The 15,794-nt window shown below is 41.0% G+C and overlaps 1 protein-coding gene across 2 annotated transcripts in view; it reads left to right on the plus strand.

Annotated features, from left to right (window-relative positions):
- trim25 (tripartite motif containing 25) overlaps positions 1-15,794 on the plus strand; it is a 110,627-nt gene that overhangs the window by 65,529 nt on the left and 29,304 nt on the right. The window lies entirely within an intron of this gene.

The raw sequence follows: 15,794 nt of genomic DNA on the forward strand, positions 1-15,794 counted from the left end.
TCAGGCAGCATCTGTAGAGGCCAAGGGAAAGTCAACTTTTCGAGTCAAGACCATGTAGGAATCAGAATTCAGTTTATTTTCAATAACATACTGAATGTCATGAAATTTGTAGTTTTGCAGCAGCGGTAGAATTAAATACATAAAATGTACTATAAATTCTAATAAGAAATATGTATAAAAAGATAAATCATGCAAAAATAATGAGATAGTGTTCATGGATGCGTCTATTCAGAAATCTGATGGTGGAGGGGAAGAAGCTGTTTCTGAAACATTGAGTGTGTGTCTTCAGGCTCCTGTACTTCCTTGCTGGTGGTAGCAATGAGAAGAGGGCATGTTGTGGGTGATGGAGGTCTTTAATGACTGATGCCGCCTTTTTGAGGCATCCCCTTTAGAAAATGGTATCAATGCAGGGGAGACTAGTACCGATGAGTGAGGTGGTTGAGTTTACAACTCTCTGCTGCTGTTTCCAATCCTGTGCAGTGAAAATGGTCTCTTTTATTCCTTCTACCAAAGGCAGGACCATGCACTTCCTGACACTGTATTCCATCTGCCACTTCTTTGCCCGTTCTCTTAATCTTAAATCCTTCTGCAGCTGCCCTTCTTTCTCAATACTACCTACCCCTCCACCTATCTTCCTATCATCTGCAAACCTGGCCACAAATTCATCAGTTCTGTCATTCAAATTATGGACGTAATGAAAGAAGAAGCAATCCCAGCACCGACCCCTTCATTATCATCACTAGTCAACATTAGCCAATCAGGGGGGACGTCACGTAATGACGTAGGATTGAGACGCTGGAACCCAGCCCTCCCGTAAAAAAGTTAATAAGTTAATGTTTAAGTGAAGAAAAGTTAATTAATACTTTTTTAAGGTTACATAAATTACTTTGGAATGTTTTAAGCTATGCCTCATAAACAGAGGACAAAGAAAACTGCTACCGCGAAGACCGCTCAAGTTGGAACAGAATCAAGGCCTACTTCTACTGAAGAACCGCGGACTCAGGTACAACACACCACCGGTGAAACAGAAAAGGAGACCGTGGCAGCATCGGCCATTTCTAAAGGAAAAGATCAACGAGAACTGCGCAAGCATAAAGGAACGAGCATGCGCAAAAGAGAGCAACCAGAACTACAAAACCCAGCAACGACTGAAACCGACAGTGAAAGTGAGTCTGAGAGAGAGCCGGACTCTGGAAAAATCAGACGAAGATGGAGAAGAAGAAGAAGATGAAAGTTCCTCTGAAAATACAAAAAAGGCTTTGAGGCAAATAATGCATAAATTAGAAAAATTAGAAAAAGTAATTAGTAACTAAAAAGTAATTAAAGAAAAAATAACAAATATGGAGGCTATGTTTGATAAAATGACAAAGAAACAGGAAAAAATGGAAAAGAAAATTACGGATTTGGACGTCAGAATGGAAGAAATGGATGGAAGAATGAAGAAGATGGAAGATGATAATGATGCCTGGACATAAGAAAGAAAACAACTCGTGGGAAAAATTGATAAGCTTGAAAATTTTAGTAGACGCAACAATATTAAAATTGTTGGACTTAAAGAAGGTACCGAAGGAGAAGACCCAATAATTTTTTTTCAAAAATGGATTCCTGAAAAATTGGAAATGGGAGAAGAAACTTTAATTGAGATTGAACAGGTGCACAGAGCCTTAAGACCAAGATCTCAAGATGATCAAAATCCGTGATCAATTTTGATAAGATGTTTAAGATACCAGGATAAAGAAAAGATTTTGAGGGCGGCTGCCCAAGGTGCTAAAAGAAGAAAAGGTCCATTGATGATAGCAGAGAAACCAGTTCTTTTTTATCCTGATATAAGTTATAACCTTTTGAAGAGAAAGAAAGAATTTAATCCAGCTAAAAATGTTTTATGGGAAAAAGGTTATAAGTTTTTAATGCGTCACCCAGCAACACTGATAATTTTTTTGGAGGAAGGAAAAAGATTTTTTTCTGATTATCAAGATGCGGAGGTGTTCGCACAAAAACTTCCATCTCTTCGTTAATTAAACGTAGAGACTTTTAAATGTAATGGTTAAAGACGAAGACAGAGAAAGCAAATGGAACTGATGGACATTTAAGGATGATATAAGGGAGAAAAGTAAAATTTTAGAAATATTAATTGAGAATAGTATGTTTTTTTATATATATATACTTTTAATGTTGCGGGGGGGCTGGGGAGCTTTGAATCGGTTACTACGGGATTCACGTGTGTAATCATGGCGACTGCCATGACCCATACAATAGAGGGGGGTAATGTTGTGTTTTTTTTCTTTCACAACATTAGTAGGGGGGTATTTTGTGTTTTTTTTTCTTTATTTTCTATTTTTCTTCTATTCTTTTGCCTGCATGATTGGTGGGGACACACATAGCAACATGGAAACTTCTAAAAAGATTTCCCAGGATACAATGAAAGTTGAAAGATTAGGTATTATTATAGATTGGAGTAACATAAATAAAAATAATGACTAATTTATTGAATTTTTTAAGTTTTAATGTTAATGGGCTTAATGGACCAATAAAAAGAAAAAGAATTTTAACATATATTAAAAAAATGAAAATAGATATAGCTTTCTTACAAGAAACTCATTTAATGGATATAGAACATCAGAAATTAAAAAGAGACTGGGTTGGAAATGTTATTGCAGCTTCATTTAACTCAAAGGCAAGAGGAGTTGCAATTTTGGTTAATAAAAATTTACCAATTAAAATACAAAATGTATTAATTGATTCGGCAGGAAGATATTTAATTATACATTGTCAAATTTTTTCAGAACTATGGACTCTTATGAATATTTATGCACCAAATGAAAATGATGTAAAATTTATACAGGAGGTCTTTTTGAATTGGGCTAATGCACATGATAAAATATTAATAGGTGGAGATTTTAATTTTTGTTTAGATCCAGTTTTAGATAGATCAACAAAGGCTTTTACAAAATCAAAAGTAGCAAAATTAACTCTATCATTGATGAAAGATTTAAATTTGATTGATATATGGAGAAGAATCAATCCAAAAGAAAGGGATTATTCATTTTATTCAAATAGACATAAAACATACTCAAGGATAGATTTTTTCCTATTATCAACAAATACTCAAGATAGAGTGAAAATGTGGAATATAAAGCAAGAATATTGTCTGATCACTCTCCTTTAATAATTATAATGATAGATAAAGAGGAATCAATTTATAGATGGAGATTTAATTCAATTCTACTAAAACGTCAAGATTTTTGTGATTTTATGAAAAAGCAGATTCAGTTCTTTTTAGACACAAATTTACATTCAGTTGATGATAAATTTATATTGTGGGAAGCAATGAAAGCATATTTGAGAGGCCAGATAATAAGTTATACTTCTAAAATTAAGGAATATATGATAGAAATAGATCAATTGGAAAAAGAGATTATAAAATTAGAAAAAGAATCTCAAAGAAATATGACAGAAGAAAAACGAAGACAACTTATTAATAAGAAGTTAAAATATAATACACTCCAGACATATCGAACAGAAAAAGCAATTATGAGAACTAAACAGAGATATTATGAACTAGGTGAAAGATCACATAAAGTTCTTGCATGGCAGTTAAAAACAGATCAGATTTCTAAAACAATAAATGCAATTCGAACAAAAGTGAATGAAATTACTTATAAACCTCTAGAAATTAATGAGGCTTTTAAGAATTTTTATTCTGAGTTGTATAAATCAGAATCAAAGAATGATGACGTTAAGATAGAAGAATTTTTATCACAAATAACTCTTCCAAAATTAAATATAGAAGAACAGGGGCTTAGGTATGTCTTTTACATTGAAGGAAGTTGAAGAAGCTTTGGGATCACTTCAAAGTAATAAATCTCCAGGAGAAGATGGTTTTCCACCTGAATTTTATAAAAAGTTTAAAGATTTATTAATTCCTCCTTTTATGGAGTTAATATATCAAGCGGAAAGAACGCATAAACTTCCAGAATCTTTTTCAACAGCTATTTTAATAGTATTGCCAAAAAAAGATAGAGACCTTTTAAAACCAACATCATATAGACCTATTTCTTTATTAAACACCGATTATAAATTAATAGCAAAAATCTTATCTAATAGATTATCTAAATGCTTACCAAAATTAGTGCATATGGATCAAACAGGATTTATCAAAAATAGACAATCGGCAGATAATGTAACTCGGTTATTTAGTATAATCCATTTAGCACAAAAGAGGGAGGAAATGAGTGTGGCAGTTGCTTTAGATGCAGAAAAAGCATTTGATAGATTGGAATGGGATTTTTTATTTAAGGTGCTGGAAAAATATGGATTAGGAACATCATTTATAAAATGGATTAAAACCTTAAATACTAATCCCAAAGCTAAAGTAGTGACAAATGGTCAAATTTCAACATCATTTCAGTTAACAAGATCAACTAGGCAAGGTTGCCCACTATCACCTGCTTTATTTGTGTTGGCAATAGAATCACTAGCTGAATTAATTAGAGTGGACCCAGATATTAAGGGTTTTAGAGTTAATCAGGAAGAATACAAGATTAACTTATTTGCTGATGATGTTCTACTTTATTTAACAGATCCATTACATTCACTACGCAAATTATCTTATAGACTAGAAGAATATGGGAAAATATCGGGTTATAAAATAAACTGGGATAAAAGTGAAATTTTACCTCTTACTAAAGGAGATTATAATCAATGTCGATTAATAACTCAATTTAGATGGCCAGTAAATGGTATAAAATATTTAGGTATAAGAGTTGATAATGATATAAAAAACTTATACAAATTAAATTATCTACCACTTTTGAAAAAAATTCAGGAAGATCTTGAAAAATGGATGGCATTACCAATAACATTAGTAGGTAGAGTAAATACTATAAAAATGAATATATTCCCTAGATTACAATATTTATTTCAATCATTACCAATACAATTACCCCAGAAGTTTTTTCAAGAGTTAAACAAATATGTGAGGAAATTCCTCTGGAAAGGTAAGATGTCAAGAATATCATTGGAAAAATTGACATGGAAATTTGATTTAGGAGGATTACAACTTCCAAATTTTAAGAATTATTATAAAGCAAATCAACTTAGATTTATTGCATCTTTTTTCGAGAAAGATAAACCGGCATGGATTAGAATAGAATTAGATAAAATAGGAGAAAACGTACCAGAAGATTTTATATACAAATGGGAATCTAAATGGATACGGGAAAAGAAAGAATCTCCTATATTAAAACATTTGATTGATTTATGGAATAAGATAAATGTTGATGATGAGATAAAAAAATCTTTATTAGCAAAGAGATCTTTAATTCAAAATAGACTTATTCCTTTCACAATGGACAATCAACTTTTATATAATTGGATTCAAAATGGGATTAGATATATAGGGAATTGTTTTGAAGGAGGTATATTAATGTCATTTGATCAATTAAAGAATAAATATAAAATATCAAATAACACTTTATTTTGTTACTTTCAATTAAGGGCTTATTTAAGAGAAAAATTAGGTCAAACAATGTTATTGCCGAAATCTAATGAAATAGAAATTTTAATTCAAAAAAAAATATTAAAAAATTTATATCTTGTATGTATAATTTGATTCAAAGACAGGCAATTAAACAAGGAGTCCATAAGTCAAGACAAAAATGGGAAAGTGATTTGAATATTAAAATTGAAGAAACAAATTGGTCAAGACTATGTCTTGATAGTATGACAAATACAATAAATGTTCGGTTAAGATTAGTGCAGTATAATTTTCTACATCAATTATATATTACACCACAAAAAATAAAAAAATTAAATCCAAATTTATCGGATCAGTGTTTCCGATGTAACCAGGAAACTGGTACTTTTTTACATTCGACATGGTCTTGCTCTAAAATTCAACCTTTTTGGACAAATTTAAGACTTTTACTGGAACAAATTACAGGAACACAATTTCCTCATAATCCAATATTATTTTTACTAGGTGATATTGAAGGGATAAAACCGAAACTCAAATTAAATAAGTATCAGAAAGAATTTATAAAAATTGCACTGGCAGTAGCCAAAAAAGCTATTGCAGTTACTTGGAAATCGGATACACATTTAAGTATAGATTCTTGGAAGAAAGAAATCTATGGTTGTATTCCATTAGAAAAAATTACTTATAATTTAAGAGATAAATATGAAACATTTCTGAAAATTTGGAGCCCTTATTTACAAAAGACAGGATTAAATATATAGATGCTCTGAAGATGAAACAATTGGTTATTAGGGGAAAGAAATAAATATACATATTAAAGTTATTACGAATTCCATGGAGCATGTGGAGATCTTCCAACAACCAGGCATTCTTTCTTTCTTTCTTTCTTTCTTTCTTTCTTTTTTTTTCTATAGGGCAGTTAGGGGGGAGGGGTTAAGGGGAGGGGGTAAGGGTTATATACATTGTTTCTTCATACTTCACTTTGTAACTACTTAAAAATGCAGTAAAAAAAGTTTAAAAAAAAACATTAGCCAATCAGAAGAAGCTCCCTTTATTACCATTCTTAGCTTCCTGCTAATCAGCCAAAGCTCTATCCAAGCTGGTATCTTCCCTATAATACCATGGGCTTCACACGAGGAAATCTGCAGATGCTGGAAATTCAAACAACACACATAAAATGATGGTGGAACACAGCAGGCCAGGCAGCATCTATAAGGAGAAGCACTGTCGATGTTTTGAGCCAGGACTGACTTCGTCAGGACTAACTGAAAGGAAAGATACTAAGAGATTTGAAAGTAGTGGGTGGAGGGGGAAATGTGAAATGATAGGAGAAGACCGGAGGGGGTGGGATGAAGCTGAGAGTTGGAAAGGTGATTGGTGAAAGTGATACAGAGCTGGAGAAGAGAAAGGATCATGGGACGGGAGGCTTCAGGAGAAAGAAAGGGGGGAGGGAAGCACCAGAGGGAGATGGAGAACAGGCAGAGTGATGGGCAGAGAGAGAGGGAAAAAAACAAACAACTAAATATATAATAAACAAATATAAACTACTAATACCATGGGCTTGTAACTTTTTAAGCAGCCTCATTTAGTGGCTCCTTGTCAAAGGCCTTCTGAAAATCCAAGTACCCAACATCCACCAATTGTCTATCCTACTTGTAATTTCTTCAAAGAATTCCAACAGATTTGTCAGGCAAGATTTCCCCTTAAGGAAGCCATTCAGACTTTGGCCTATTTTATCATTTGCCCCCAAGTACCCCAAAACCTTTTCCTTAACTATTGCTTCCAGCATCCTCAATAGAGTGGATGGAAAGGGTTTTTCCTTTATGGGGGAGTCTAAGACCAAAGGACATAGCCTCAGAATTGAGGTATGTCCATTTAGAATGAATTTGAGAAATTTTGTTAGCCGAAGAGTTATGAATCTGGAATTCATTGCCACTGGTAGCTGTGGAGGCCAAGTCATTGGATATATTTAAAGCAGAGTATGATAGATTCTGATTAGTCAGAACATGAAGGGAAACAGGAAGAAGTCAGGATGTTGGGGATGAGAAATGGATCAGCCACGATTAAATAGCAGAGCAGACTTGATGGGCCAAATGGCCCGTTTTTGCTATTGTCTCTTCTCAACCACTGATGTCAGGTGAAATGGCCTATAATTTCCTTTCTTCTGCCTCATTCCCTCCTTAAAGAGTAGAGTGACATTTGCAGTTTTCCAGTCCCTCAACCATGTCAGAATCCATTGATTGTTGAAAGATTATTACTTATGCTTCCATAATCTCAGGTGGGAACAGGTGGATGTCATATACTTTGATTTCCTGAAGGCATTCGATAAGGTGCTGCACAAGAGACTTATAAATAAGATACAGATGCATGGTGTCGGAGGAAGTGTATTGGCATGGACAGTGGATTGGTTAACCAATAGAAGGCAGAGAGTTAGTATAAATGGGTGTTTCTCCGGTTGGCAGTCAGTGGTGAGTGGGGTGCCGCAGGGATCAATGCTGGGCCCTCAGCTGTTTACCATTTACATTGATGATTTTAAGAGGGGACTGAATATAGCGTAGCATAATTTACCGAGGACACTAAACTGAGTGGAAAAGCAAATTGTACGGAGAATGTGGAGAGTCTGCAGAGGGATGTAGATAGGTTAAGTGAGTGGGCCAAGGTCTGGCAGATGGAATACAATGTTGGTAAATGCGAGATCATCTGCTTTGGAAGGAATAATAGAAGAGCAGATTATTATTTAAATGGTGAAAGATTGCAGCATGCTGTTGTGCAGAGGGACTTGGGAGTGCTTGTGCATGAATCACAAAAAGTTGGCTTACAGGTAAAATAGATCATTAAGAAGACAGAAGGACTGTTGACCTTCATTGCCAGAGGGATTGAATTCAAGAGTAGGGAGGTCATGCTGCAACTATACAGTGTACTGTTGAGACTCTACCTGGAGTACTGTGTGCAGTTCTGGTCTCCATACTTGAGGAAGGATATACTGGCTTTGGAGGCAGTACAGAGGAAGTTCACCAGGTTGATTCCAGAGATGAATGGGTTAACCTATGAGTTGCGATTGAGTCGCCTGGGACTATACTCTCTGGAATTCAGAAGAATGAGAGAGGCTCTTATAGAAACATACAAGAGAAGTAGGAAAGTTGTTTCCATTGGTAGGCGAGACTAGAACTAGAGGACATTGCCTCAAGATTCAGGGGAGAAGATTTAGGACGAAGATTAGGAGAAACTGTTCTTCCTAGACAGTGGTGAATCTGTGGAATTCTCTGCCCAGGGAAGCAGTTGAGGCTTCTTCACTAAATATATTTAAGATACAGTTAGATAGATTTTTACATAGGGGAATTAAGGGTTATGGGGAAAATGCAGTTAGATGGAGCTGAGTATACAGACAGATCAGCCACAGTCTTATTGAATGGTGGGGCAGGATCAGTGGGCCAGATGGCCTACTCCTGCTCCTATTTCTTATATTCTTCAGCCACCTCTTTCGGATTCCTGGGGTGTAGAGCATCTATCCAGGTGATTTATTTAGTCCTTGCAGCTTCCACAAAACCTTCTTCTGAATAATAACAATTACACTCATTTCTGCCCCCTGACACTCTCAAATTTCTGGTGTTCTAAAAGCATAGAAAACCTACCAGCACAATACAGGCACTTTGGCTCACAAAACTATGCTGCCGATCATGTCCTTACCTTAGAAGTTACCTAGGGTTACCCATAGTCCTTTTTTACTGAGCTCCATGTACTTATCCAGGAGTCTCTTAAAAGACCCTATCAATCCGTCTCCACCACCGTTGCCGGCAGACCATTCCACACACTCACCACTGCATAAAAAAAACTTACCCCTGATGTCCCCTCTGTACCTACTTCCAAGCACCTTAAGACTGTGCACTCTTGTGTTAGCCATTTCAGCCCTGGGAAAAAGCCTCTGACAATCCACATGATCAAAGCCACTCATCATCTTATACACCTCTATCAGGTCACCTCTCATCTTCTGTCGCTCCAAGGAGAAAAGGCCGTGTTCACTCAATCTATTCTCATAAGGCATGCTCCCCAATCCAGGCAACATCCTTGTAAATATCCTCTGCACCGTTTCTATAGTTTCCATATCCTTCCTGTAAGTGAGGGGACCAGAACTGAGCACAGTATTCCAAGTGGGGTCTGGCTAGGGTCCTATATAGTTGCAGCTTTACCTCTCAGCTCCTAAATTCAATCCCACAGTTGATGAAGGCCAATGCATCATATGCCTTCTTAACCACAGAGTCAACCTGCACAGCAGCTTTGAATGTGGACTCGGATCCCAAGTTCCCTCTGATCCTCCACACTGCTGAGAGTCTTACCATTAATACCATATTCTGCCATCATATTTGACCTACCAAAATGAACCACCTCATACTTATCTGGGTTGAACTCTATCTACCACTTCTCAGCCCAGTTTTGGATCCTATCAGTTCCCTGCTATAACTTCTGACAGCCCTCCACACTATCCATAATACCCCCAAACTTTGTGTCATCAGCAAATTTACTGACCCATCCCTCCACTTCCTCATCCAGGTCATTTATTAAAATCACAAAGAGTAAGGGTCCCAGATCCCTAAGGCACACCACTGGTCACCAACCTCCCTGCAGAATATGACCCATCTACACCCACTCTTTGCCTTCTGTGGCAAGCCAGTTCTAGATCCACAAAGCAATATCCCTTTGGATCCCATGCCTCCTTACTTTCTCAATAAGCCTTGCATGGGTACCTTACTAAATGCCTTGCTGAAATGCATATACACTACTCTACTGCTCTAACTTTATCTATGTGTTTAGTCACATGCTTAAAAAGTTCAATCAGGCTCGTAAGTATCTTTCTGCTAGTGTCTTTCACGGTAAAGACTGAACAAAATAGCTTGTTTGCTGATTCCTTGCCCCATTACTACCTCTGCAGCATCATTTTCTATTGGAACTGTATCTACTCTCTCCTCTTTTAGATTTAAAACCTGAAAAAATATTGGTACCCTCTTTGATATTATTGCTTAGCTCACCTTCATATTTCATCTTTTTCCTCTTGGCCTTTTTAGTTGGTTTTTAAGTTTCCCAATCTTCTAACTTCCCACTAATTTTTATTATATTCTCATTTTTTTGCTTTGTCTTCCCTTGTCAGCCATGGTTGCATCAGCTTGCATTTAGAAAACAACTACAGGTAGTCCCCGAGTTACGAACATCTGACTTACGGACAATTTGTACTTACGAACCAAGGAAGGAGAACGCTGTCCGCCATTTTAAGTTGAATCGCGATGCTGTCCACCATTTTAAGTCGTTGCTGTTGATGCTGTGTTGAGTGTGTAACTTAGTATTTGGCTTAAGTTTTTCTTAGCAAGTTTAACCCTAACCCTGCCCCCTCCCCACTCTGGTCGGCTGGTGGCGTAGTGAGATCAGCACCAGGCTCAAGAATGGAAGGTCCTGTGTTCGATCCAGTGACAGACCGCTTCCGTGCCAGGTTGATGTTGATCCATTGACTCCCATACCATCCGTACCGGGTTGATATCAAGTTTGCAACTCGACCTCGTTTAAAAAAAAACACTGCCACCTCCAGTTTAAATTCCCACCGTGGAATATTGTGGAGGATCAAATACTCAAACCCAGCACAGCCCCCCCACTCGTCCCATTTAACCTGTCTCAGTGCAGACCGGGGGAATTCAGTGCGGTGGTCCTTAGGACCCAACGGAGGTCAGGACCCACCGCCCGTAGTATTTCTGTTCCTTTGATGGGAAGCGATCATGATTGAAAATAAAGTGGAAATAATAAAGCGTATGGAAAGAGGTGAAACGCAATCGGTCATTGAAAAAGCATTAGGCTACAGTCGGTCAACGATCAGAACAATTTTAAAGGATAAGGGATGAAGTGAGAATAATGGAGCATGTGAAAGGCCCTGCCCTGATGAAAGCTACAATTATTACTAAGCAACGCAGTGGTTTAATTATTGGAATGCATACGTTTCTTAAGTGTTTTATATACATATAAAGATAAAATATATACTATATACTAAGACAAACATTTGACTAACATGCTAAATAATACCGGATGCACTTGCTCCGACTTACGTACAAATCCAACTTAAAAACAGACTCAGGAGCAGAACTTTTTCGTAACCCGGGGACTGCCTGTACTACTTTGGAATGCATCTTTGTAAGGGAAACAAGTAGGGAAGTTATGGAAAATATGATGATTAAAGAAGCAGAAGTACTGGCGCTTTTAAAGAATATAAAAGTGGATAAGTCTCCGTGTCCTGACAAGATATTCCCTAGGACCTTGAGGGAAGTTAGTGTAGAAATAGCAGGGGCTCTGACAGAAATATTTCAAATGTCATTAGAAATGGAGATGGTGCCAGAGGATTGGCGTATTGCTCATGTGGTTCCATTGTTTAAAAAGGGTTCTAAGAGTAAACCTAGTAATTATTAGCCTGTGAGTTTAATGTCAGTGGTGGGTAAATTAATGGAAAGTATTCTTAGAGATGGTATATATAATTATCTGGATAGACAGGGTCTGATTAGGAGCAGTCAACATGGATTTGTGTGTGGAAGGTTATATTTGACAAATCTTATTGAATTTTTTGAAGAGGTTACGAGGAAAATTGATGAGGGTAAAGCAGTGGATGTTGTCTATATGGACGTCAGTAAGGCCTTTGACAAGGTTTCACACAGAGGGTTAGTGTGGTAAACCACATATACCTGTCTGGACACGCCCCTCTGCTGACTGCTCCTGTGGCTCCTCCCACAGACCCCGTGTGGTGAACTACATATACCTGTCTGGACACGCCCCCCTGCTGACTGCTCCTGTGGCTCCTCCCACAGACCCCTGTATAAAGGGGATTGGAGGCACTGCTCCTCCCTCAGTCTCCAGGATGTTGTGTGGTGGTCTCTTGCTGCTAATCGTGGTCTCTTGCTGCTAATAAAAGCCTATCGTTTGCCTCCCGTCTCCGAGAGTTATTGATGGTGCATCAATTAGTTAGGAAGGTTCAATCGTTAGGTTGTATGGAGTCGAAAACTCGCCACCTCCAGGCTGCTGGGACGATGGGGCGAGGTTGACTGGTAGCCACGTCGCACAGGAGGGTCCTCTCACCTGGGCCTATGAGCAAGTCCTGCAGATGCAAACCCGAGACTGCAGTCCTGTAGCTGAGCATCTCGTCGTCTGCCTGCTGCGCCTCTGCCAGTGCTGCATAGTCCACCCCCAGGGACAGGGCCTGGATAGCTGGTCTGGAGAGTGCGTCCGCCACAACAATGTCCTTCCCTGAGACATGCTGGATGTCTGTCGTGTACTCGGAGATGTAGGACAGATGTCGCTGCTGGCGAGCTGACCAGGGATCGGACACCTTCGTGAACGTGAAGGTCAACGGTTTGTGGTCCGTGAACGTGGTGAACGGCCTTCCTTCTAAGAAGTACTTGAAATGCCGGATTGCCAGATACAGTGCCAACAGCTCCCGGTTGAAAGCACTGTACTTGAGTTCGGGTAGTCGTAGGTGCTTGCTGAAGAACGCTAGGGGTTGCCAGCGCCCCTTGCTGAGCTGCTCCAGCACCCCACCAACTGCTGTGTCGGATGCGTCCACTGTGAGGGCGGTCGGAACGTCCGTTCTGGGGTGCACCAGCATCACGGCATCTGCTAAGGCTTCCTTGGCTTTAACGAAAGTGGCCGTGGCCTCCTCGTCCCAAGTAATGTCCTTGCCTTTACCCGACATCAGGGTGTACAAAGGGCGCATGATCTGGGCTGCTGAGGGGAGGAAACAGTGGTAGAAGTTCACCATATCAACTAACTCCTGCAGTCCTTTGACCATGTTGGGCTGGGCAAAGTGGCGGATCGTGTCTACCTTGGCGGGCAGAGGTGTTGCCACGTCTTTGGTAATCCTGTGGCCCAGGAAGTCGATGGTATCGAGACTGAACTGGCACTTGGCCGGGTTGATCGTGAGGCCGAAATCACTCAGGCGGGAGTAGAGCTGGCGGAGGTGGGACAGATGCTCTTGACGACAACTGCTGGCTATAAGGATGTCGTCCAAATAGATGAACGCAAAGTCCAGGTCACGTCCCACCGCATCCATTAGCTGCTGGAACGTCTGTGCGGCATTCTTCAGGCCGAACAGCATTTGGAGGAACTCGGAACAGGCCGAACGGGGTGATGAGTGCTGTTTTGGGGATGTCTTCGGGGTGCACCGGGATTTGATGGTATCCCCGGATGAGGTCTACTTTGGAAAAGATTCTTGCCCCGTGCAGGTTTGCTGCAAAGTCCTGTATGTGCGGCACAGGGTAGGGGTCTGGAGTGGTGGCCTCGTTCAGTCTGCGGTAGTCGCCGCATGGTCTCCAACCCCCGGCTGCTTTGGGCACCATGTGCAGGGGGAGGCCCATGGGCTGTCGGACCTCCGTACGATCCTCAATTCCTCCATCCTCTTGAACTCCTCCTTCTCCAGGCGAAGCTTTTCCGGGGGGAGCCTTCGTGCACGGGCGTGGAGGGGTGGTCCCTGGGTCGGAATGCGGTGCTGTACCGTGTCTGGGCATGGCTGCCATGAACTACGGTGCCAGAATCGATGGGAAGTCCGCCAGGATTCTGGTGAATTCGTTGTCCGACAGCGTGATGGAGTCCAGGTGTGGGGCCGGCAACTTGGCTTCACCCAGGGAGAATGTCTGGAATGCCTCGGCATGTACCAGTCTTTTCCCTTGCAAGTCGACCAGCAGGCTGTGAGCTCACAAGAAGTCTGCCCCCAGGAGTGGTTGGGCCACTGCGGCCAGTGTGAAGTCCCACGTGAACCGGCTGGCGCCGAACTGCAGCTGCACTGTGCGGGTGCCGTAGGTCCATATTGTGCTGCCGTTTGTGGCCCTCAGGGTGGGTCCTGGCTTCCTGTTGCGGGTGTCGTACACCGTCGGGGGCAAGTCGCTGATCTCTGCTCCAGTGTCGACCAAGAAGAGGTGTCCCGACTGTTTGTTCCAGACGTACAAGAGGCTGTCCTGGTGGCCTGCTGCCATAGTCATTAGCGGCAGCTGGCCCTGGCCCTTGCAGGGCGGGCGACAACGGCGTGCCTTTGTGCCCCACCGCTGGTGGTAGAAACACTCCTGCCTCTGTGTTGTGTGCACCCCCCTGTCGGGCCTGGTCTGGTCCGCTGTTGGGCGCGTGGCCTGGTAATCTGACCGACGGGTGCCACGCTCTCCCTCTTGGCTTTCCACAGCACGCCTGCCCGGGCCGCCACCTCCCGGGTGTCGCTGAAATCTGCGTCGGCCAGCAGCAGATGTATGTCCTTGGGCTGTTGCTCTAGGAACGCTTGCTCAAACATGAGGCAGGGCTTGTGTCCATCAGCCAAGGACAGCATCTCGTTCATCAATGCTGACGGCAGTCTGTCTCCCAAACTGTCCAGGTGAAGCAGGCGGGCACCCCGCTCACGCCGTGAGTGGCCAAAGGTCCCAATGAGCAGCGCTTTGGATGCTTCATATTTGCCTTTTTCTGGGGGCGACTATGAAATCCACAACCTGGGCGGCTGTCTGCTGGTCAAGGGCACTCACCACGTGGTAGTAACTCATGGAATCAGAGAATATCTGCCGAATCTGGAACTGGGCATCTGCTTGGCTAAACCACACGCGTGGTCGCAGCGTCCAGAAAGTCAGCAGTTTGAGCGAAACTGCGTGAACAGATGAGGAGTCGGTCATCTTTGGTCCAAATCCTGTTTGGACCGTCGGGGTCACCAATGTAGTGATGCGCTACACACAGCAGTCGATAAGTCGTTTTGTGACTAACTTCGCAGTGCTGGCATTTAAATCCCTAGCGCCTGCCCTCTCCGGGCGGAAAAGACGTCGGAGGTGTATTACCAAAGTCTCCCCCCATGCGCTGGCTATTTGTGAGCCGGTTTGCCTGCGCAGAAAATGGGTCGCCACAAGGTATTAATATTGAAGTAGTAAAATGGATTCAACAGTGGCTGGATGGGAGATGCCAGAGAGTAGTGGTGGATAACTGTTTGTCAGGTTGGAGGCCGGTGACTAGTGGTGTGCCTTAGGGATCTGTACTGGGTCCAATGTTGTTTGTCTTATACATTAATGATCTGGATGATGGGGTGGTAAATTGGATTAGTAAGTATGCTGATGATACTAAGATAGGTGGTGGTGTGGATAATGAAGTAGGTTTTCAAAGCTTGCAGAGAGATTTAGGCCAGTTAGAAGAGTGGGCTGAAAGATGGCAGATGGAGTTTAATGCTGATAAGTGTGAGGTGCTACATTTTGATAGGACTAATCAAAATAGGACATACATGGTAAATGGTAGGGCATCGAGGAATGCAGTAGAACAGAGTGATCTAGGAATAACGGTG

Source organism: Hypanus sabinus, chromosome 23 (assembly GCF_030144855.1).
Source record: "Hypanus sabinus isolate sHypSab1 chromosome 23, sHypSab1.hap1, whole genome shotgun sequence".
Taxonomy (NCBI): domain Eukaryota; kingdom Metazoa; phylum Chordata; class Chondrichthyes; order Myliobatiformes; family Dasyatidae; genus Hypanus; species Hypanus sabinus.